General features: G+C 44.3%; 1 protein-coding gene across 5 annotated transcripts in view; it reads left to right on the top strand.

Annotated features, from left to right (window-relative positions):
* The window catches only part of LOC146990836 (receptor tyrosine-protein kinase erbB-4-like), a 215932-nt gene that overhangs the window by 477 nt on the left and 193182 nt on the right, over nt 1–22273 (top strand). The window lies entirely within an intron of this gene.

Genomic DNA, 22273 nt, shown 5'->3' with positions numbered 1-22273 from the left:
AAGTGAGGGGTCCAAACACCCCCAAAGCTTTCTAGTCTGTCACTTCACCCAGAGGCAGAGCATAGCGCAGGATCTGCAGCACAGCACTTGTTTGTGGAGTGATACACGAAATGGACATCACAGTTGTGGCTTGTTGTTTTTTTGTCAAACTTGACACAACTTCGCATCCGCGCTCGCTGATGCTGATGTGAATCATCGCGGCGAGGCGAGACTCGCTCACTCCGCTGGCTCCGGGCAGTAAGCTGTGAGATTCAGCAGCCTCTGGGAGCGTGTCGGGCTCTGCGTAAAAAAAAAAGAAAAAAGACCCCCCCAAAAAAAACCCTCTCCAAACTCCCCTCCTTACATTTTTTTGCTCTTTTATGCCCCTTCATCTAGATTTGAGGCTGATCAGACACGAAACCAACCACATTCCCCAGCTTTGTCACAGAGTCTGATGTGTCCAGATCTTTCTTTTTAAAAGATTCATTGAAAAGAAACCCACTCTGTCATGTTAGCGCAGCTCTGTCGCTTTTATTGCCTACTAAATATGAACCAATGCGGCATCGTTTTAATTTAATTCCCCTAAACGGGCATTGATAGACCGATGACTGCGGCTATTTGCGCTAATTTGTATGAATGGAGCTCTATTGCACCAGTGGCACAGCTTTTTTTTTTTTTTTTATTCCTTACTGTCTTTGAATAATTTAGATGTAGCAGATACACTGAAGGCTACACGGGCAGTGGGAAAACATCTCGCTTTCATCATTTGGACCCCTGTGGTGTCAGTCCCTGGACGTAAAATCACTTTAATGTTCCTGCAATGTTTCAATAAAAGCATGCAAAGCATCCACTGCACTCAATAGGCAATTTATAGTGAAGTTAATGACGTTTTTCATTTAGCTCTTGTTATTTCCTCCTGGCATCCCTGTAGGTTATTTGCTGATAGTATTTTCTCTGCTCCTGCAACATGCACTGTAACATTTGAGGTTTCACCACTTGCTGTGTGATATTTCCCATCACCAGGCCGGGTTTCTCAAAGGAGAATCTGACTGTTTACCCATGCAGGCAAATAATAATTTCAGGCTTTGAAGCTGAAGAAAATGTGCTGCTGAACTTTTTTCCATCAGCTTTTGTTCACAGACATACTGATCAATAAGGAGTCTAATGTGCTCTACTATTCTGTTTGGTATAGTGTGGTGTAACATCGCCTCTGGAATGATATCAGACTTTGAGATGCACTTATTTGCACAGTAATGTGTTATTTTTCACTTTGGGCTGATAAGCAGCTCGTGATGCCAGAGTCTGCCTTCCTAATTGAAATAATCAAGCTCTGGCATGGGAAAGCAAGCTGGAGAAAAAAGAAACACACACACACACAAGTAGAAACACACTCAGAAAGTGGGAACACAGGAGAGTTTGTGGATTGATGTTCAGAGGTGAATTTTGGCCATCGCCCAACTTCCCAGAGGCACAAATGGGATTCCGGGATGCTTTTCTTCCCGCCTCCAAGGACAGGTCGAGATTTGGCTCTGGATCTCTGGTGGTTTTGTGGTTCTCATGCAGAGCAGGAGACACACACATACACACTCACACTCTTACACACTCCCCCCACTGGCTCTTGTGTGGCTGAATGCTGACTGTTAAACAGGAGTGGATGGATGCACGGATGGATAGGTGACAGGCGGGATGAATGGAGAAGAACAGTGGCACCCTCAGCGGTTTATTTATTCTCTATGCATACACTCCCATCCAAGATATTTGTGATGCAAATTCTGGCCAAGAATCTGAGCTATGCCTCTTGGGAACTTCATTGTCTGTGGGTGTATAATGAGGAGGTATTTGTGTGACCCTTTCCGTCCACTCTTTCACTTAATCTCCTTATAGTAGTTTTAAAAATTCATGCCCAACACTATATCAGAGCCCAGGCTGGAGATGTTCACTCCGCTGGTGTTTAACGGTGCTGATTGAATCTGTCTGTCTCCTCCTGCTGCGAGACAAATATCTGCAGCATTCCTGCCACTCAGCCGAGCTGTGTACGCCGACCTGTGCATGTGTTTGCATGATGTACAGTACAAGCACATGTGTGCCAAGTGTGGAGGTGTTCACACGGCGAGCGAGCGGCTTGATTGATGTCTGTTGGCAGGGGCGAGACGGGCCGGAGCTGCCGTTTGTGCACATGCAGCCACGGCCTTCCGCAGAACGATATTAATCTTTATTTAATCTGAAATAAACAGAAAATCAGAGTTCAGGATTTTCTCTAAGTCTTCATTAGAGGACGCAGTTTAATCTAAAAATCAAGGCTGATTAACTTGCTCATTCTTCTTGGATTTGCCAGGCAGACTGGGTCATGAGGCAGAAGACCCAACTCATGGAGGGTAAACAACACAGATAATCAGACTTCCCTCAACGCTTAGACCTGCAGGAAGTCAACTGATGCCTGTGGCTTATTGATCGCCTTGCTTCTAGCGGGATAGTGGCTGCAGCTAATGATTATTGTCATTATTGATTCATCTCTCCTCACTTAATCATTTCATCTGTTTATCATTTCATTGGGAGTCATATGAGGTTGAGTTTCAAACAGCTCTTTACTTTAAAACTCACATTAATCGAGTCAGATATTTTATAAAAACATCAAATCGTGATATCTAAGAGAGTCAAATTAATTCTCTGTTGATCTGACTGCTCATCTTCTTTGTGGCTTGGGAACTGCACATAATCACTTTGAGTTCGGCTGTTTCTAAGGTCAACAAAGAAACTTTGGCTGTCTTTGTAGTCATGAAGGGCTTTAAACATCTTTTGGTCAAATCCAGCTTTCTTTAACTTCCTGATGTTCGGGGGAGTCACATTTGGAATTTGCACTTTGGGGGCTGAAGTTTGCAAGGTGCTGCTTCCATCTCACGGTTAAAACGCCACATCAAAAGACGACGTTATTACCTGCAGAGCCCGACAGGAGAGAATCTGGGGTATTTAACTTGTGAGGATGGGATCCTGTGTGTCTGTGTGCTTGATTGAGGGGTGAAAAGACAGTTCTCACAGAAAATTCCCACCTTTTGTAGGCCTATACCTCTCAATGAAGTCTGTACCGCTCATTACATCACCCTCTGTTTGTCTCCTTGGCGAAACAAACATTTTAATTGCCCCAGCTCCTGAGTGTGTATGACAAATGCTGCATTTGTGTGTGTGTTTGGTTGACATTTAAAGACGTGCTCTCCTGCGAAATGGCCAGGGGAGAAAGGGGGCGGCGGAGAAGGGAACCCGGTGAATGCCAGTATCAAATTACAGGGCGTCCGTGAGCTGGCACACACAGGGGCTGCGGAGCTGGATGAGGCTTTGTAGAAGACTGGCGGAAATGAGAATTTATTACAAGCTAATTAAGCTTTTTTTGATAGCATCAGTCTAGACCGCGAGCCCTTTATTTGACAGCATGAGAGATGAGGGGGGGGTGACGGAATTCAATCTTGCTCTAAATGAGTCAACATTGCTATCATAACTTGATATCTGCCAGGCTTAACCCGCGCCAGGCTTTTGCTGGATGTTAGTCAAATACGCTGTGAACGCTTGCTGATGGAGATCTCTGCGTTTTTCTCTGCATTTGTCAGCAGAGGATAAGAAATATGGCCGCTCGGACGAGAGAATAATAATTGCAGTTCAGTGAGGCTGACGTGGAGGTGTGGGCTGTTATTTGCTTCCCTCTGTCATAGCTGGACAGTCCCAGTGGGCTCAAAGGGAAGCCCTTTACAAATGACTATCTGACATGAGTGTGTATGTGTGGGGTGATGGAATGCTTTCCCAAGGCCTGAGACAGCGGTGCACCATGCTCTCGTGGTCTGATAGATTATTATCCACATGGGCCTGAACAAAGATGAGGCTTCTCTCTCTCTCTGTGTGTGTGTGCTGTGCATTGGGGTTGGGTTAGTCTGGGTGGGGTTGGGTTTTGTCTCCCACTTTCTCTTCCCAGGCATCGAAAAAAAAGGGGATTCGGTGATGTCATGTGCCTGTTTGCTTGACATTTACTTTGCCCGCCGGCTGTACAGAGGGGCTTCTGTTCTCCGAGCTTGCAAACCGGCCAAATATTTACATGCGGAATCACAACTGCACAGCATGCAAAGGACAACTTCCAAGACTTGGGTGCATGCAGAATATGGGCTTTATTGTCCTCTGTAATCATCCCCGGTGCTTCTTCACGCTCCCCTCCTCCTCCTCCGTCGTCTCTGGCGCTGCTTATTTTTGGCCCGGGCAGACTTTTTGAACCCACATGCCTTTGCTTGCCTAATGATGAGCAGGGTTGGCTTTGGTTGTGCCGAGGCGTCTGGTGCCAACTCCTAGTGTGAGTTAGATTGGCCAGTCGGAGGCTGGAAGCCTGGCACAGATGTCCCCTTTCAGGAGGACTGAGATCTCACTCGCACACAGAAAACACAGTCCACCCATGCACAGGGATTCACTGTAAACACACTTTAATTTCGCTTTACATGCTGGTTCCTTTGTCTGCATTCTACTCTTTCTTTTTCTCTTGCACACACACTCAAATCATGTAAGTTCATTAAGGTGAAGGGGCAGCGGAAGCCTTTTGGAGTGGTTTTTAAGTGCAAGGCAGTTTCCCCATTATTTAGTACAATAACTACTTTTAGTGTTCTGTTCTTTCTCTTTCATACAAACTCTCTCTCGCTCTCTCTCTCTTTCTCTCTCTCTCACACACGCACACTGCATGACCCGGGAAAAGAAAGGACAGGAAAGACAGAGGAATTTTTTTCTCTTCAGTTTCTTCTAGACCACTGGAGGGTTTGTTCGGCCCGCCACTTGTAATTCCACTCAGAGACAAATGCCTCCATCCTGCATCAGACACACACACACACTCAGACACTCACACACGCACGACACACACACAGATCCTGCCCAGCAGTGCGGGCTTGCTCACACCACTTCGGAGTTTCTCCTCTCATATAAGAACCTTTCTTTTACTTTGACTTTTATTTCATTAACTCCCCTCCTCTTACTTTCTCACACATTTGTCATCTATTTTTCTGTTCCGTCTGTTGCCATAACTCTGCTTCCTGTGTCCTTTCTGCCCCGTTCCATTCACACCCTTCACTGTTTTATTTCCCTACCCTGTTTCATCTTCCCTCTTTTAACAACTTTTTATTTCCTGTCCTTTGCCCCTTCCCTCCCTCCTTCTTTTACTCACTCTCACCCTCACACACATACTGTATGTGCACACAGACTCACACACACTCCTCCCTCTGTCTTTCATTAGCTTTGTGTGTGTGCGGCTGTCACTGAGCACACAGGGAGAATGGAAAACGGCTCACCCCCCCCCACCCTTTAATTACGACACCCAATTTGTTTCACGGACAGCATGTTGTCGGTGGCTCCTTCGAACCCCACTCAAACTGTCATTTACATGCCAACATGCATGTATTTGGTTCTGTGTGTGGTTACGTCTAAGCTTGCTAGCTTTAAACCCTTTGAAGGGAGGTTTAGCAGCTGATTTCGTGCCCACCCTGTGGTTTGTAGTTTATTTCCGAAGTCTGGGTGTGTTTTTGGATGAATGTAAATCTTAGCCATGCAGATCAGGCGGCGTTAGGGAAAAGACAATAATCATCCATGTGCAAATTTTTTCCTTTGGCAGCGTGCCTGATCAGAATACAGAGGAACCATTAAACCTAAAGACGTAGGAAGTTTCCAGAGGCGTAATATTAATCTAATTAAGCTGCAAAGTTGTTTTACTTCTCTTAAGCAGGAATTAAATGTGATAAATCTACACTAATTGTGCAAATCAAGCAGATAATGACATTTTATGGAACAGAAAGGTACTGAACTGGAAATTGCATTGATTAAAATAGCCTATTATTTTTTTTTTTTAAAGTATATTTTTTGGCTTTTTGCCTTTATTTGATACCACAGTGAGATAGACAGGAAAGGGGGAGGCAGAGAGAGGGGGAACGACATGCAGGAAAGGTCTGCCCGACACGGGACTCGAACCGGGGACGCCTGCGTTGAGGACTGTAGCCTCTACATGGGCCGGCCGCTTTAACCACTGCGCCACGCACCGCCCCAAAATAGCCTATTATTAAATAGACCATTATTTAATTGATCATGAATTGAGTTTTTGGCCACTTGGAGGCAGCACCATGAGTTATAAACACAGTAATGATATTACACGACCTTTTGAAGTCGTTCAGGCTAAGATGCTAGAAGACACTTTTTTATTTGCATCACTCCTGAGGGAAATTTGTGGCTCTTTATTGGCAAAATGCTTATTGTCTTAGGGGATTGTTGCATTATTTATACACACGCAATAAAAGTGTGAGTGCATATGCATCCTCTTGTGTGTTTGTGCTTGTGTACACAAGGTGTTGGCTTTAGATCTACTTTTTGCTGTGTTGTGCTCAGGCACCAGGCCAAAGCAGGAAGTGGGACAATGTTCCGCTTCCTTTGATTGGCAGCATTTCTTTGGCGAAGCAAGATCAAGTGCCATCGACTCCGTCTTTCACAGCGAGTCCCGGCTTTTTTCCTTTTGCTTCCTTTGCCTTCTTTCACTTGCTTTCTGTCTTGGCTCTCACCGCAGCACAATAGAAGACATTAGAAGCGTAATAGAATTTTTTTTCTTCATGCTGTAACCTTGACAAAAGGTTTACGTTTTAATGGAAGACTGTGAAAGGAGAAATGATCATTGCTCTCTTATCCCTCATCGATGCACGTGTTGATCCGGCAAGTCAGCCACGACCTGTAGATTTGTTCCTCTGCCTCCACTGAATTCTCACACTCACATTTATTCATATACAGTACACATTCATACTCATCTGTCTCTCATTTGTATCTAATGGTAGTTAAAATCCCAATTATTTTCAGCATTTGCTGTTAATTTACTTACTCTCTCAATGTGTGTGTCTGAGTGTGTGTGTGTAGTCAAGCCCGCCTGCTGCATTGTGTGTGCTAATCCCTGTTAAGATATTCACGGCGGCTAATCTGTTTAATTACACTACAAATTAAGGATATTTACTGTTCCAAGACTTTTATGCGACACCCGCCTTAATCAGGGCCTTAATCTGTTTGGCACTGCGCAAGTGTGTATTACTCTGTGTGTGTGCATGACTGTGTGTGTGTTATTGATACTCTGTATGCTAAAGCATGTGCGCCTTTGTGTCTATCAAGCTATTTCTGCCAAAGTCTCTGTGCTTTCTCTCTCTGAATATTTGAATGCGACTACAAGAAAAGGAAAGAAAAGAAAACAAGAGATTATTGTGTTTTTCCACTCGTCGTGGCAGAGAAAGGATTAAAATGTAATATCACTGATATGTTGTCATAGTATTTAAAGGACAGGCTCAGATCCACAGGAGCATGTGTCAGATTCACGTTCAGTTAATTCAACAAGCTTAAGACTGTGTTCGAAACATGGAGTTTGTGTGCATGTATGTGAGTAAGTTATTAACTGTTCTGGCTGTGCAAAGCTTAAGTCTTATCGGAGCTGTTTCCTTGTGTAGTGGCCCTGGAAGATGGGACTTTCAGGCACATAATGATTTTCTACCATTTTTAAAATTTTATTTTTCTGTATGTTGGTAATTTTTAAAAGGGAGAAGTCACCTGTAAAAAACAACTTCTAAGAGTGCAGGGCCGTTGTATAGGGGAGAAAGGTGATGATAATTCCAGGGCCCAGTGCCCAGTAGGGCCCATAAAAAACCCCAGTAGTCTAATGACTGGATTATTCTGCATAAGACCCTGACTAATACTCATAGTAATGCTGCATTAGCATCAAAACAAACTTAATTACAGCAGAGCAGAGTGACGGAGAGACTCGTGTTTAGGCTGAAATACTTCATGTAAGTGATTGCTGACGGAAAATAGGACTATTTAGGACTTATATTAACAAAAACATTCCACTGATATCTGCTTTAATAAAACATGATAATTCATGTAGTCCACACTGCAAAAACTCAAATAATTACCAAGAATGTCTTATTTCTAGTCAAAACAAATCTTATTATACTTAAAATAATATTAAAAAGTAGCTTGTTTCTAGACAGCTTTTATCTTTCAAGCATATCTTCACTTGAAATAAGTAGAAAAATCTGATAGTGGAGCAAGTTTTTCTTTCTTATTACAAGCACAAAAAACTTGCTTTCACTGGCAGATTATTCTACTTATTTCAAGTGAATATTTGTTTAAAACAAGTGAAAATGATCTAAAAACAAGTACATTTTTAGGTGATGAGTCTTATTTTAAGTGGAAAGAAACTAGTTTTGACTAGAAATTAGACATTTTAACAAGAAAAAGGACAAATATTCTCGGAAAGATTTTGAGTTTTTGCAGTGTAAGAAAAAAAAGTGGAAAAGTCAGGGGGCAGGGGCCCACTTTAGTATTCTTTCAGGGGGCCCAGAATTCCTAGCAACGGCCCTGTAAGAGTGTAGGCCTACTGATAATATGAATATAACAATGACCTCTGTCTAACCCTGAATAGTGCCTCTAGTTTATTTTGCACAGGATGAGGCAAAAAGCCCTGTGGCGTTATAGCTTATACATATCACAAAATTATACAAATATAAAATGAAAATACAAGAAAAATATCTTTAAAAAAAAAATGCCGAGAAACCAGTAGATTCAAAAATAACAGGGTTAGGTACTGCGTCAATAACATAGACAAGCATTTCAAAATAAGAGCATGACGGTGTTGCGTGTGCAACGTAATTAGCGAAGACGAAGAAGAAGCAGTAGCAAAAGAAGAGGAGGAAGACGAGGAGGAAGGTAAACAGAGGACGTTTCTGTGGTTATAGGACGTCGTAAGTCGTGGACGACGTGTGATTTTTTTTCATTATCGGACTGTTAATAACACTGAGGAGCCTCTGGAGGTCGGACGTCAACTTGGAAGAGAAAAGCAAAACTGAAAGTTGAGGAAGTCGACGCGACTCGGCAGCAACAGGTTCATCTGGGTGTTTTGGTGGGACATCCCAGCCTCTATGATCCCAGCATCACAGCGGTATCAGCACTGTAGCCTACTAGCCTGCAGACCTCAGGGTGAGTGAGCTTCATGTCATCAACACTGTCATGCACCCGACAACCGCGACAGGTAGGCTAATTGTTCGATAAAACTAAAAAAAAAATAGGTTGATGCACGCAACTGTTAAAAAAAACCCAAACAAACGAACGATTGATTCGCGCAACCGTTAGGCTAGGTGACGATAGCTAACTAATTAATTAATCACTGACACCTGGTTGCACATTGATTGCTCACAGGTGCGCGTCTTTTTTCAATGACGTAATGTAATTGCTATGGTGTCACTGCTAAATCGTCCCTGCACTCTGACCAGTTATGAGATTTTGAAGTTTAAAGTTTTTGCATTCTAAATAGGAAAACTGATGAACAAGTTTCTTTAATACACTGGAATTAAAGACACCTAAAATGTATTCTTCTTGTAGCCTATGTAGGCTATAGTGTTGATTGAACCTTATAAGACCAAGATAGAGTTTGAGTTTGCAAACAGAACCTTTTTGTGCACAATGCATTAATGCATAAAGCAAAAAAAACAAACAAAAAAAAACACCTCCTGTTATGTTTATAAGTAGTCTCAGAACAGGAATATGTCAGTAGTCTAACTCAATTGTGACAAAAATGGCAGATAGAACCTATAATTCCAAAGGGACAAGATGTCAAAGTGAAAAAAATTGTGATGTTTGTTTGAATTTACCCAGAAGTAGGCCTTTGTTTGTTTGTTGTGTGTATATTTGTGCATTTTCAAGTCAACACACACATGTATTGTCCTCTGCATCCCCTTTATTAGCAAACATTTGTGCATTGGTGTGTGTTTGTTTGTTTGTGTGCGTGTATGTGTTTACCTGTGTGGGAAACCCCAATTTGCAAATAGCCAATGCAAAATTTTGCACATGCTTGTTCTTTGCATGTGCTTATGTACAGTATTTGCATATCTATGCATAGGTTACTGTATGAGATGAGGTGTGTGTGTGTGTGTGTTGAGACGGGGCACGTTGTCCTTTTTAAACGGCCCCTCCTGCGATGGTGACCTGTAATAAATGAGCGGGTGCGAGAAAGTGGCAGCCATGACAGCTGACTGGGGACGGAGGGAATAGAAGGAGAGGGAAGGTGGAGGGAGCGATGGAAGACAAAGGGAGACAAAGCGGAGGTAAAAGAGATGGAAAGTCCCTCAGGATAGATAAGGAGCGAGCATGAGAGGATGAGGGGAAGACAATGGCGAGGAGAGAGAAGGGCGATAGTGAGGGATTGTGGGTCGTTCGGCGGGGAACAATACCTTGACCAGAGGTGGAGACTCTTTCTCCTCCGACACTTGTTCTCCTCATCCTCATTACTCCCCACCCTCCTTTGTTTTTGTCTCTGTGAAGTCACCTTGCAGTCCAGTAGAAATATGGCTGCTCCTTTGGCTGCTTTAAAGGTACATAAAACTCACCAAGGAGAAAACCTTGGCCAGCCTTTGCTACAGTCGGTCACCTTCAGCAGTAAGAGAGATGAGAGAGCTCTGGAAAGAGTGCACTTATAGAATCTGTTTGTGCATTTCTATGGTTTTGTGTGTCGGTTCATTAATTTGTCTGCAGCTGAGAGGCAAAAACACACACTCCCAGGTACACACGCACGCTCGCACACCTGAGTGCTCCCTTGCGTCTTACCCGAACCACTTGCTCCGCGGCAAAAACGCCGCCGCTCTCGGCAAGGTGAAAAGCGAGCTGACGGCGGGTCATTTGCAAGATGGGAGAGTGTATGACAGAGACGGAGAGAGAAAGCAAGAGAGGTGGTCTAATTTCAGCTGAGGAAGGAGGAGGTGTGTGTGTGTGTGTGTGTGTGTGGTTACAGTATGCGTGTGTGTGTGTCCAGCAGAGGTTAAGGTGGAGTGAGAGAGACAGTGTGTTGTCTCTGAGGAGTACAGCTATCACCGCCGCTGAACGCTCCAATTAATCAACCAGGGCCACACACAGGCATTCACTGTGTGTGTGTGTGTGTGTGTGTGTGTGTGCTGAGCTCTGCAGTTGTGTGTTTGTCAGGTATCTATTGTGTGATTGTGAAGTGTGCCGAGATCTATATTGGTATCAGTGGGATGCACCGCCGCACACAGCCGCGGATGATGCTCATGTTTGTACCTGTAGAGAAGCAGGAGATGGAGCACAGATGTGTGTAGGAGTGTGTGTGTGTGTGTGTGTGTGTGTGTGTGTGCTTCATTAACTACCAAATGTTCAATGTCAGTGTCATTGTAGTCCATTTGTTGTCAAACATTTCTGCTTCGGAAGTCTTGGGCATTGTAGCTAGGTTTTCAAAAATAAAACTGCACCATGATGAAATGAAATAAAAAAACATATTTATTGGTTTTTTAAAGCCTTTCCCTCCTCCGACAAAAGTAAACACATTCAATCTAACTTTTGTTCAAAGCACAAACAGCTGCACAAGAACTTTCCAAGGATAAAAGTGTCTGATTGTCTGGCCTTTGATTTTTAAATCCGGATTTATCCCAAGAATCAAAGTGTCAAAGAATAAGTGAAGAAGATTACACATTGGTTGCTGAATGACTAAAACATAAACCAAACAATCCCAGTGTCCTTGCAGGATGTTGCATGTCATACTGCCTCTCACACAGCCCGTCTGCTGCAAGGTAAAAGCAAAAATAAGCCAAAACCTCATTTAAAAAAAAAAAAAGATAAAAAATGTAACCATTCTTTTGTTATTGAACAGAGTTTCAGTCTGTACCAAAAAGTACTTCAGCTTTATATTCAGCCCAAGTAGAACGCAGGTCTAATCAGGAAAAATAGAATTGGAGTGATTTGTCCTCCAAAACATGGTTTGGCAGAAAAGGACTAATGATTATTTTCATTATAGCGTAATCTGTCAATTACTTTTTTTCAATCAATTAATTGTGAAGTCTAATGTATAATGTCCAAATTGCTTGTCAGTTGAAGTATGTTTCATCTTAAAAAAAAGAAAAAAAAAAACACACAAAAAAACGATGACTGTGTTCATTTTGGAAAACAGTGATCTTCTTGCCATTAAAGCAGAAAGTAAAAGAAAACAACAAACTGATACTGAAACGCTAAGGATCGCTCACTGTGTTCATTCAGTGTCCAGTACATTCCAGAGCGGCTGCACGTATTCACGTGTGTTCCTGCAGATAAGCGCCGTGAGCAGAGAAGACAAACATAGAGACATTTAGAAAAAGGCCCAGATAAATGGAGGGGCGGCGCGCGGTCTCGTCGTCCAGCTTTTTTCCGTCCCGTCACGCTGCTGCCTTCTGTGAGAACCGCACTCTGCCTCCAAAATGAAATTCTCAAAAGGCTTTCACTCCCCTTGAAAATCATGTTTCACCCGCCGGGCAGCGGGGCATACAAACAGGTTCACTCACAAAACTCATTGTTGTGGTCCGTTGGTGTGTCATAGCTTTCCGTGCCGGATTATGGACTCGCTTTTTGGAGCTTTTTCCAGTTGAGGAACCACTGAAAATCCAATTAGGTTTGAAAAAAAAAAGATCCTGCTCATCAGCTGGTGGCTGTAAAGAGATATATGGTAGTTAGCACTCATTCACAGAAGGTGGGAATGTTGTAGTCCTTCAGATTTCTGGGCTTACAGGGACATGGATGATGTGTTTGAGGTCTGATGAGGTCTGCTGTGTTTTGCCAGTGTGGGAGAATTAAATCTTAAAAGCAGAGGTGATTTTGTAATGTTAATACAGTGAATGGCTATTGTTGAAGAGATGCAGAGTGTGAATGGGGTCTGATTTTGTTAACGTTCAACAGAGGAGGAACAAAAGACTCAGATGAGAGATTCTGTCCTGGCTACATCACTCCAGCTAAATGTCAGGGTTTAACTGAGCCAGCAAACAGAGCCGGTGCAAAAAAGAAAAAAAAAAAAAAAAGCAGCTCTGTTTTTATGTGAGAGAAGATAAAACAGTGTGAGAGAGAGAGTGCCAGACAGCGAATATGCATACAAACCTTCAGACAAACAGAGTCAGAGCGAGCAGCAGAGAAAATCCACCGACATGAATCAGAGGAGAGGGAGAGATGCTGCAACACAGACAACACACACTTACACTAACAGCCAGGTTTCATTTCCCTCCTTACTGAGAGTTTTCATTTCCGCTCTGGGAGGTGATATCTACCTGCAGGACATGGGACATGGCTGTACAGTAAGCACACACACACAAACACACACACACACACACACACAAGCTGAGGGGGGTGAGGAAAGGAAGTGAGGGAGGGAAAGCAAGTGAGATAAGAAACAAAGAGATCTCAACAACGAGACAGAGCGAGGGTGATGAGGGAGGCAAACAAAGGTGAGAAGGAGGGGAACAGTTGCAGCCCTGTGGGGGGGCACACACACACACACACACACACACACATATGAACACACACACACAGACTGACAGACAGAGGAAGTGTGGCTATTTGCCTCTTCCTCCTCTTCCACCATCTGGCCCTCTGCTTCTCTCATTTACTTAATTAGAGCGGCTGCGTCTCAAGGCCGAGTGGGTATTGACATGTGTGCACACACCTCAGACGTGCTTATGAATGCACTTGTGTGTGTGTGTGTGTGTGTGGTGTTTGCAGGGCTAACCTCAGGCAGGTCTTGTCCAGAACAGAATGAGCAGGTACCGGTACCGGGTGCATATAAAGAGCAGTGACCTGTATTATGGTCAAACAATTACATCTTTTCTTAATGTCTCCTCCTAATAGATGTTAAGCTCTCCTAAGCTTTTATTAATTATCCTCAGCTCCTCTAATCCTACTGATGCATATATTGACTTCCTACATATCATCTTTATGTTGCAGAACAACGGATAATGTAGCTGAATGTTTGTGGACACGTGTCGTCCACACATTTCTGTATAGTTCCAGTAGTTAGAGTAGTGTTGATTGGTCCTTTGTTTGGACTTCCAGGAGACATTTACTTTGCATTTTTGCAAGTCAATCAAAAAAGTTCATGCAAATTTCCAATCAGTTTGTGCCTTTAAAGACAATTGGGGTGATTTTTTATCAGCTTTTAAAATATTTTCTGCATCTAACCTGTAGTAATTCATGCACTTTTCCCTGCCTCACCGTCTGATAGTCTCATACTGTAAACAGGAATGTGTTTATGAAGATAACACTCAGCAATTTTCTTTCACAAAGAGTTCCAATGACGACGTGCAGAAAAGCCTTGAACGCGACATTTTCATCTCTCGTACATCTCCTGCTTTCAACCGGTGCTAATGAATTTCCACTTGACAGTTTTGCAGCTTGTTCAGTGAAGGTGACCCACTACACCTGCCTGTAAATGAGCGCTTAATGAACAGAAATATAGACAGTCAGACTAATATAGAACAACAATGAACATAAACCCGCATTGCAGATTTTTACAGACTTTTTCCCCTTCATGCAGCAGAGCTGAGGGAGGAACATCCATCATATATGTGATAGAGGAGCTGATATCTGCTATTTAATAAAAGGCCAATGTCTGCGAGATAAAATGGCAAACCAATATATCTAACCTCACATAGTCAGACTGTTAGAGCTTTTATATGCAACTTCCTTCCAGTGTAGTACAGCGAAAACCAGAGTTAACAATAGGATTTGATGTCAATGAGAAAGGGTTGTGGGCATTATGGTAATTATGCAAATGAGCATTTGACCAGTCGGTGAAAAATTGATGATTGTGCACTGATTGTTGGTCGCAGTCGAGCTTCCGTTTCTGAAGCGAAAATAAAAACTGCATATTAGCATCAGTACATTAGAAACAGTCGGCCGTGCTACGTTCAAGTGATTTCTGGAGTGCCACGAGGAAAGCAGACATAATGAATTGTTGTCTTGAGTGTTGCTGCCACTTTTTGAGATCGTAATCAAGCTTGTTTACAGGAGCGTGCGCACACACACCCGGGCTGTGTGTGTGTGTGTGTCTGGCAGGAGAGACGGCGGATGGAGTCACGCTCAGGCTGGCATGGGATGGACAGACTGTAAGCTGTCACTCACTCCCCATCTCGTCTCCTTTTCCCCTGGATCCTGTCATCTGACAGTTATCAACTCCTGCATCTCCCCCTCTCATTTTCTCTGCCTGGAAGTTTTTTGACTGGCATGAGAGAGAAAGCGAGGGGAGGGAAAGTCAGCAATGCCGAAAGCTGACACGGCTTTCTAAGTTTGTAAGTGTGCTTGTGTTGCTGTTTCACAGCGCCCTGCTTCCAGGCTGAACGCGCTTTGTTGTGTGACATCAAACATACGAGCAACCACATTCATGCTCCTCCATTCCCCTCACGAACAAGTTCAACTCGGCAGCTTCTTCAACCGAAGACATGCCACCGGAGACCACGTAAACCCTCATTCAAGGCTAATGGGAAAAGGAAACGCGTCAAAGGCAACTCTTCTAGAGAAACATTATGAGGGTGTTAAATTTCTGCCACATACACATTACCTACAGTAATGAAGGCCTTTTATCACCTCCGGTTTGTTTTCTCTTAGATTTTTCAGATTTATACTCCTGCAAAACAAGCACCTTCCTCAGAGCGAGGACTGGCAGCGGCTCACAAGAGGAGCTCTCTGTGCGGAACAATGCTCCGTCGCCATCCTGGAAGTAAATCTAGTTTAAAGAGGGGAGGTAGGGGGACGCACTAACGAAGCTTTGCAAAGAGAGTCGGTGATGCAGGGGCCCAGTTTTACCAGTGGGAGGGCTGCTGTAATCGGCTATCACGGGGAGGGAGGCTGCGGGTGGTCACTAGTTATGAAGACAGCTTTGGAGAGTCACAGAGGAGCGGGAGCAAGGGGAGGGAAGCAGGTGGAGTGTGTGTGTGTGTGTGAAAGTAATCTTATTTTAAACTTCTTTTCAGAGAAGAACCAAAGTAATTAATTATTTTGACATACAGTATGTGCTCGCAGTTTTGCAGACAAAATCAAAGTACAGTTTTATTTTTTTCCATCAGAATAAATGAGGTGACTTTTAATTTAATTGGAGTGTGAAAATGAAGAAAGGAAACTTTGTGCTGTTCGTTTCCTGCACAGCATCTGGTGCTGATTTGACTTAGCACACGAGAAGAGACTCTTGGTGGCTAAAAATGTGTAATCTGATGAGATACAAGGAGGCAACAGCAACCACAGATTTAGTTTTTTTTAATGACATTTTACTGCATCTCAACACCTGCAGTGAATCCATGTGAATACAGAAGTGAGTGAATGAATGAATGAATGCATTCAGGCCCAGGTGTGTGTGATGATGCTCAGAGATATTTGGAGGAATAGCACCTAGTGATTGGATTGGCCAAAAACTTTATATACCCCAACGAAGCACCCTGCTCCTAATGAAAGTGACTTGGTTTATACAAGAGAGACAGTTTATACTCAGGAGAAATCTCACAGACGTATTAACTTACTATATGCAGACACAAATTAAAAGTAATAATCACATTAACTCTGAAGCTATAAACTGCGTATCAAACGGCTCTCGTCCCGTGTCTTCCACCCTCGGCTGCAGCATCCGTATAAAACTATACAGGCGAGGAAAACACTTACTGCTCATTTGCCTGCGTGCCTGTATAATGAGCATCTGTGCTTTTTTTTTATGTAACGTTATTACCTTTAACAGCGCACCTGTCTGTTCTGCGCCTCAGATAAAGAGCGGACATTTAGAAAAAAAAAAAAAATTTCAGAAAGCTCTTTTAAATGCCAGCCGGCAATAGGCTTGGTGGGTAGTTAGCAGCAAAAAAAGGAAGCACTGTGTGGACACGCACACAAGTATGTGGACACGCACTTGCACGGCGGAAAACATTCTGTTGGGAAAATAGTGTTGCTAATTAGTGGAATTAGCCACAGATCAAAAGGTTCAATTAAAAAGTGGTGTTGCAGCGCGGGCTCATTTGCATCACAACACATGTTCAGCACGGACGAGGCAGACGGACGGACAGACAGAGGGACGCTGCAATATGGCTCAGCCCTCCCAGAGAGTGCACCAAGAAGTCAACACAGGCCTCGGTGCCTTACTTAAAGGGGAGGTTCGCTGAAATTACTTTGAAATCAAATCTGCAGGATCTACTTTCTGTACACCGGGCCAAATAAAAATGATCTGCACGGATATCACTGGAGGGAAATGAGATAAAAGAATACACTCGTGTGTAAATAGTCGCCTCTGCGTCGTTGTGCGTGTTCCAGGATGTGAGAAATGGCATTAATTTGCTCAAAGATACACACTCGCATATCTGCAAATGAAACATGGGCACAAATTTGCCCTGAAGCAAACACACACACACACATACTCGCATGCAAAGACACACATGAGCTAATCAGAGGCATGCCATTAATTTGCACACACACACTTGACTTACCGCGTGTGGTCGTCCATACGGTGTGTGTTGATGGCCTTTTGAGTTCCAGGCTTAATTAAGAGTATAATTAAGTGTGTGCCTTTTATGGCTTTACTCAGTGGGGTGTGCGGTTATGTGTGCACATATGTGTGTGTGTGTGTGTGTGTGTGTTTGCATGTGTGGACATCCCTGGAGCTGCACAACATGCTCTCTGCCACAGCTTGGACCAACACGGCCAATTCACAACACTGCTAATTTACCATTTAAACACCACATGTTTGACTCCTAATTAAACACAACACAGACACCAGCAGCACACACTTTTTTTCCCTCTTCCTCCCTCCACGTTATTGTTTATTTCAGTCAAAGCAATTGCACAGTCTAAATGTCACGCAGTATAAAATGTGATTTCCTGCTTAATTTTCTGTTTCATTTACGACTATCATGACATTATGACCATTTCCAGGCTCTGGCCGAACATCCGTGTTTGTTTCTTCATCACTGTCTGTCCTCTTTCAAAGTCACACCTGTGTCACCGTCTTATCAGGGACATGTGGACATGCGTGTCCGGGTAGATTGTATGTTTCCAGGCTTTGAATGTGTGCTCATGTGCGCATGTGCAAGAACTCAGGAACATTTTCCAAACTGGGCTCTCAGCTCGGTGATTGCTTTTTTCACTCGGTGGTAATTCCTCTTAGTGTTTATATGAAAAACAAGTAGTGCAGCTTTAAAGTCCTGCCACCAGCCGTAACAGTGGCAACCGCTGCCAAAGTGTGTGGACATGGGAAAATGTTCATTTAGGTAGTTTTAAGCATTTCCACAATCAGCCGTTGCTCTTACTTTCCCAACCTGGAACCGTCCTGTTGTGTTAGTTTGAGGGTGCAGCCATGCCAGGGCCTATTTTGTCTGCGTGTGTGTTTGTGTGCGCGTGCATGTGTGTTGTGCGCGCTCCCGAGCCGGTACTGTCTGCAACAGTGGCAGTTTGTAGCTCCATGCTGTGTTAAATGGGAGTGTCCAGGCTGCTACCAGGCCTCATTCATCAGCCTCACACAGGAACAGACCTGGCTGCTGGGAAAACCGCCTGGGACACACACACACACAGAGAAAGACACACTCAATACACACAACTGTTTAGCAAACAGCAATCGCTTCCACCCTCAACGCTGCAATAACTACTTTGACAGTCCATATTTTAAAATGCGCACACAAGCTGAACACAGTCCTGATCTCTCACTGGTGATGTTTAACACTGACACCTTCTCCCCCGACCTCCACGTCCTCCTCGCTGTCCCCACGGTAGTTTTTTATTTATTTATTTTTTCCCTAAACCCTTCTCTGCTATTTTGCAGCCGAGTCTTTCACGCCTGACTCCATCTGCTGCTTGGCTGCTACCGTCGTCCCCATTCACACTGCAGCTCCCGCTCGAGCCAAACCTGCACTGGCCAGCACTGGGACGAGTCCAGCACATTTCCTCCAGCAGCGGCCACAAGAATTTAAAAAAAAGAAGAAGATAAAATAGATACCTCCTCCTGATTAAGCCCAGACTTTGTATTTCCCAAGTGGCATGTCACTTCCATCTAGGTGTGAAATGCTTTTGAAAGGCGCTCCATTTTCTTTGCTTGTTTTAATGTTAAAAGGCTAAAAAGTGTAAAACCGGCTGTTTTTTTCTTTTTTCTTCATTGCATTTGTCTGTTAAAAGGCTCTGATGGCACATTGCAAAGCCATGATTGTTTGTGTGCCATTTGGTGAACCCTTTTTATTCTATCGCTGTGAGTGCGCTCCCGTACACTAAGCATGGCTGAATATCCTTTTTGTTCATTGCATTATTTAAATCGTGCACCTTGAGAGAACAGTGGATTTTGACAGGTTTTCTATTCCTCTGAAGTTCCTTTTTTGGAGTGTAACCAAGTGCACAGCTTCAGAGTTTAGTGTTTAACTACTTTGAAAGCACCGGTGGGAATACAGTGTTTTAACGATGTCAGATTCATAATGCCTCGGATTTTAGCGTTGCTTCCAGTCAGAAGTGATTAGGATAACAAAACACAGGCTTTTGAAACCGGGCCCAGTTTGTTCAGCCCCTTGAATTGTTTTTCTTGTAAAAACCTCCACGGCTTCTGTTGCACTTTCCCACAAATTTCAGGTGCTGCGGTCACTGCTCTCAACTTGGAGCTGAAATTCAATCATTCATTAGATCGGCGCTCTCTCTTTGCAATGCAGAAAAGACCGCCTGATAATCGTGGCTCACATCAGGACCTGGAAAGTCTTGAGAAAGAGTTTCCGAGCTGCTCTCATGGCTGCAGCAAGTCTCTGTTCACTCCCATGAACCGAGGGGGAGATTTACACGGCTCTCCTTGACCTTGAATTTCCCGTTTTATCCTTCTTTTTTATTTTACACCACGAGTGTTCTGTTTCTCTTAAGACCTCCGCCTTTGTAGTCTGAAATCACTATTCCCCGTGTTGAGTCATGGTAAAGGCAAAGCGACAAAAAAAGGGAAATGAAGAAGAAGGGGGAAGCCGAGTTTATAGAAAGACAGAGGAAAGTAGGAAAAAGGTTTTTCCCAAATGAAATTCAGCGAGACTTGATGAGTCACTTTATATCGCCCTAACAAGTTGGAAAGCAGTGGAAGTGGTGGAGCCGACATCGTGATCAGTGCTGAAATTTTCTACCTTGAAGAGCGAACTCGAGAAGGAACTGGAGCCTTTTGCTGGAAAAAGCAAAGTGCTGAAACAGCTTTGCCGCTCTGCTGTTTCTTTCTCTTGGGTCTTTTTGTCAGAGGAATCCAACGGTTAAAAAAAAAAAAAAAAAACGCTCACATTTTGATCCTGATTTTTCTGTTAACCCTCACTGAAGGTGCTGGTGTCAGTGAACCAACAGTGTCGTCTTTTTCTAATGAGGTTAACCCCAATCCTGTGGGCTGCAGCCTTCACATTGTGCCGGGAATCAAAGTCGGCGTTGAACATGTAAAGCTTGTTTATCGTTACTACGCGACCTTCTTGGTCCTGCAGAGTAATACGTGCTGCTCGACTCTCCTCGCTTCATTTCCACCGTGTTGCCTACAGTGTGAATTAACCAGAAAAAGCATGTTTTCCCTCTGTTAATGATCCTGACAGTCGTGTTTGCTTCTTTCATTGTCAGAATGTATCAGTGACTGTGTGACCTCCCGTCTGAACGCCCACTTCCTTTCTCCTCTTTGAGCCCCCCTCCTCCCCCTCACTCCCATCCACCCCCCTCCTTGCCTGCCCCTAAGGGGGGGGCGGAGCATGTGATTGACAGGGCTAATAATCAGTGTAATGGCAGCTTGTAGTGGTGCTAGGGCCAGCTGCCTGCCAAGGTGTTGAGGAAAGCCTGCAGAAAAAGACGTGAGGAAGTGGGAGGCTGCTTCTTATCAAACCCACCACTGGTGTTCAGGGACTGTGTGTGTGTGTGTGTGTGTGTGTGTGCAGGCCGTGATGGGTGTGCAGGGACGGCAGCTCAGCCACTGTAAGATCAGTTTGGCTGTGAGCTCACTGTGCCCCTGCCCCCTCCTCTGAGGTGGTATCTGCACCGCCAAATGCCACTTTCATTCTCTCCCCCTCTCTCTCCTCTCCCCTCACTTCCTCTCCCTTTTTTTCGCCCCTCTCTTTGCCCATGCAGCCATGGAGGTGTCATTAGCGCTGTGTCCTAATTAGTCCAGTGCCAGCTAATTGTGCTTCTGACGCCGTGTCTCTGGGGAGGCAGGCCTTGCTAATTTCAATAAGAGTAAACAAGCAAACCGCTCCCCACTGACGGCAATGGATTAATTAGAGACCATCCACTCTCCCTTAAAGGGGGGAAGTATGTGGAAGGCGGTGGAAGGCGGTGGTGGTGTTGGGGGGACTGGGGAAGACGTAGCGTAGAGAGACGGCAGAAGAAGCTGCAAATGAAGAAGGCGAGGTGAAAGAGAGTTCGCGCTCATTGTTGTCACGCCACACGCTCGGAGACTGACGTTCATTTTTGGAAATTACCATCACTTTCATTCGCAAAAGCAGCTCCCTGTCGAGGAACAGCGCCCCGAACGTGTTGTTTTTTCTCAAGTTTCATTTAAAAGGTTGAAATGAAGCAAACAAGTCTGTTTTCTTTTCCTTGAGAGAGGCTGATTTGTATTCGCTCAGGGCCCAGATCGCTACAGTAAAGGCTGTCACTTCTTTACGCTCACTGTTCTCATTTCCCATTCAGCCTCACACAGATACCATGTTTTCTTCCTCTCTTTATTAAATTTCTAAGGTTGGCTGAGCATGCATGCCTCTTCCCTCCTCAGCAACACTTTGCCTCGTGTTCGTGCGGCTCCAGATACACCTGAGAGTACAAGTACAACTTTTTGTACTTCTGTCCACTGAGCAGCTCCGCTTGGCTAACTCCAGTTTGAGTGCCTTGCTCATGGGGGCTTCAGTGGCATCTCACATGTGTAGGAAAAGTGAAGCTTCACCTGTAGAACGAATAAAGTTTGGAGAACGTGGCAGCTTTTTCTTTAATATTCAGGCTTTTCAGATGGTATGAGTGGATGCAGAGGGTGAGCAGGTGCTGCGTTCACTTCCACCCCCATATGAGAAGCTCCGAGGAGTCAGCAGCGATTGAATGAACTGCAACGTGCCGGCCTGTCTGTCCCTCTGGCTTCCTTTTCTCACTATCTGTGAGATGCAAGTCTTCACATCTCACTCGGCTCTGAACCATATCGCATCCTACCTTCTCACCTAATTAATCACCCTATTGGATGTAATGTCACTCAACAAAAACCAGTTGGAAGCGAAGGGAGAAAAAGAGACAGGGAGGTGATTTGCCTTCCTCCCCCACACCTCTTTCATATGACTGCGGTTTGTTTTTCATGGCCCCTGTATACGTCGCCGCAGACGTTGTTTAATCGGGTTCACCGAGGGTCCTTCTTTATCACCAGCAGCCTGCCTGTGTGCCACTAGGTCAGGCATTAACAGTGGAGCCGCACATCCACTAGTGATGATGCAGGCTTGTAAATCTCAGGCCGCTGAAGGGTGTATCGCCTCCCTCGGGAGAT

The sequence above is a fragment of the Trachurus japonicus genome, chromosome 2, assembly GCF_045865225.1.
Source record: "Trachurus japonicus isolate A0001 chromosome 2, Traja_1.0".
NCBI classification, from domain to species: domain Eukaryota; kingdom Metazoa; phylum Chordata; class Actinopteri; order Carangiformes; family Carangidae; genus Trachurus; species Trachurus japonicus.
This window is presented reverse-complemented; position numbering and strand designations above follow the sequence as displayed.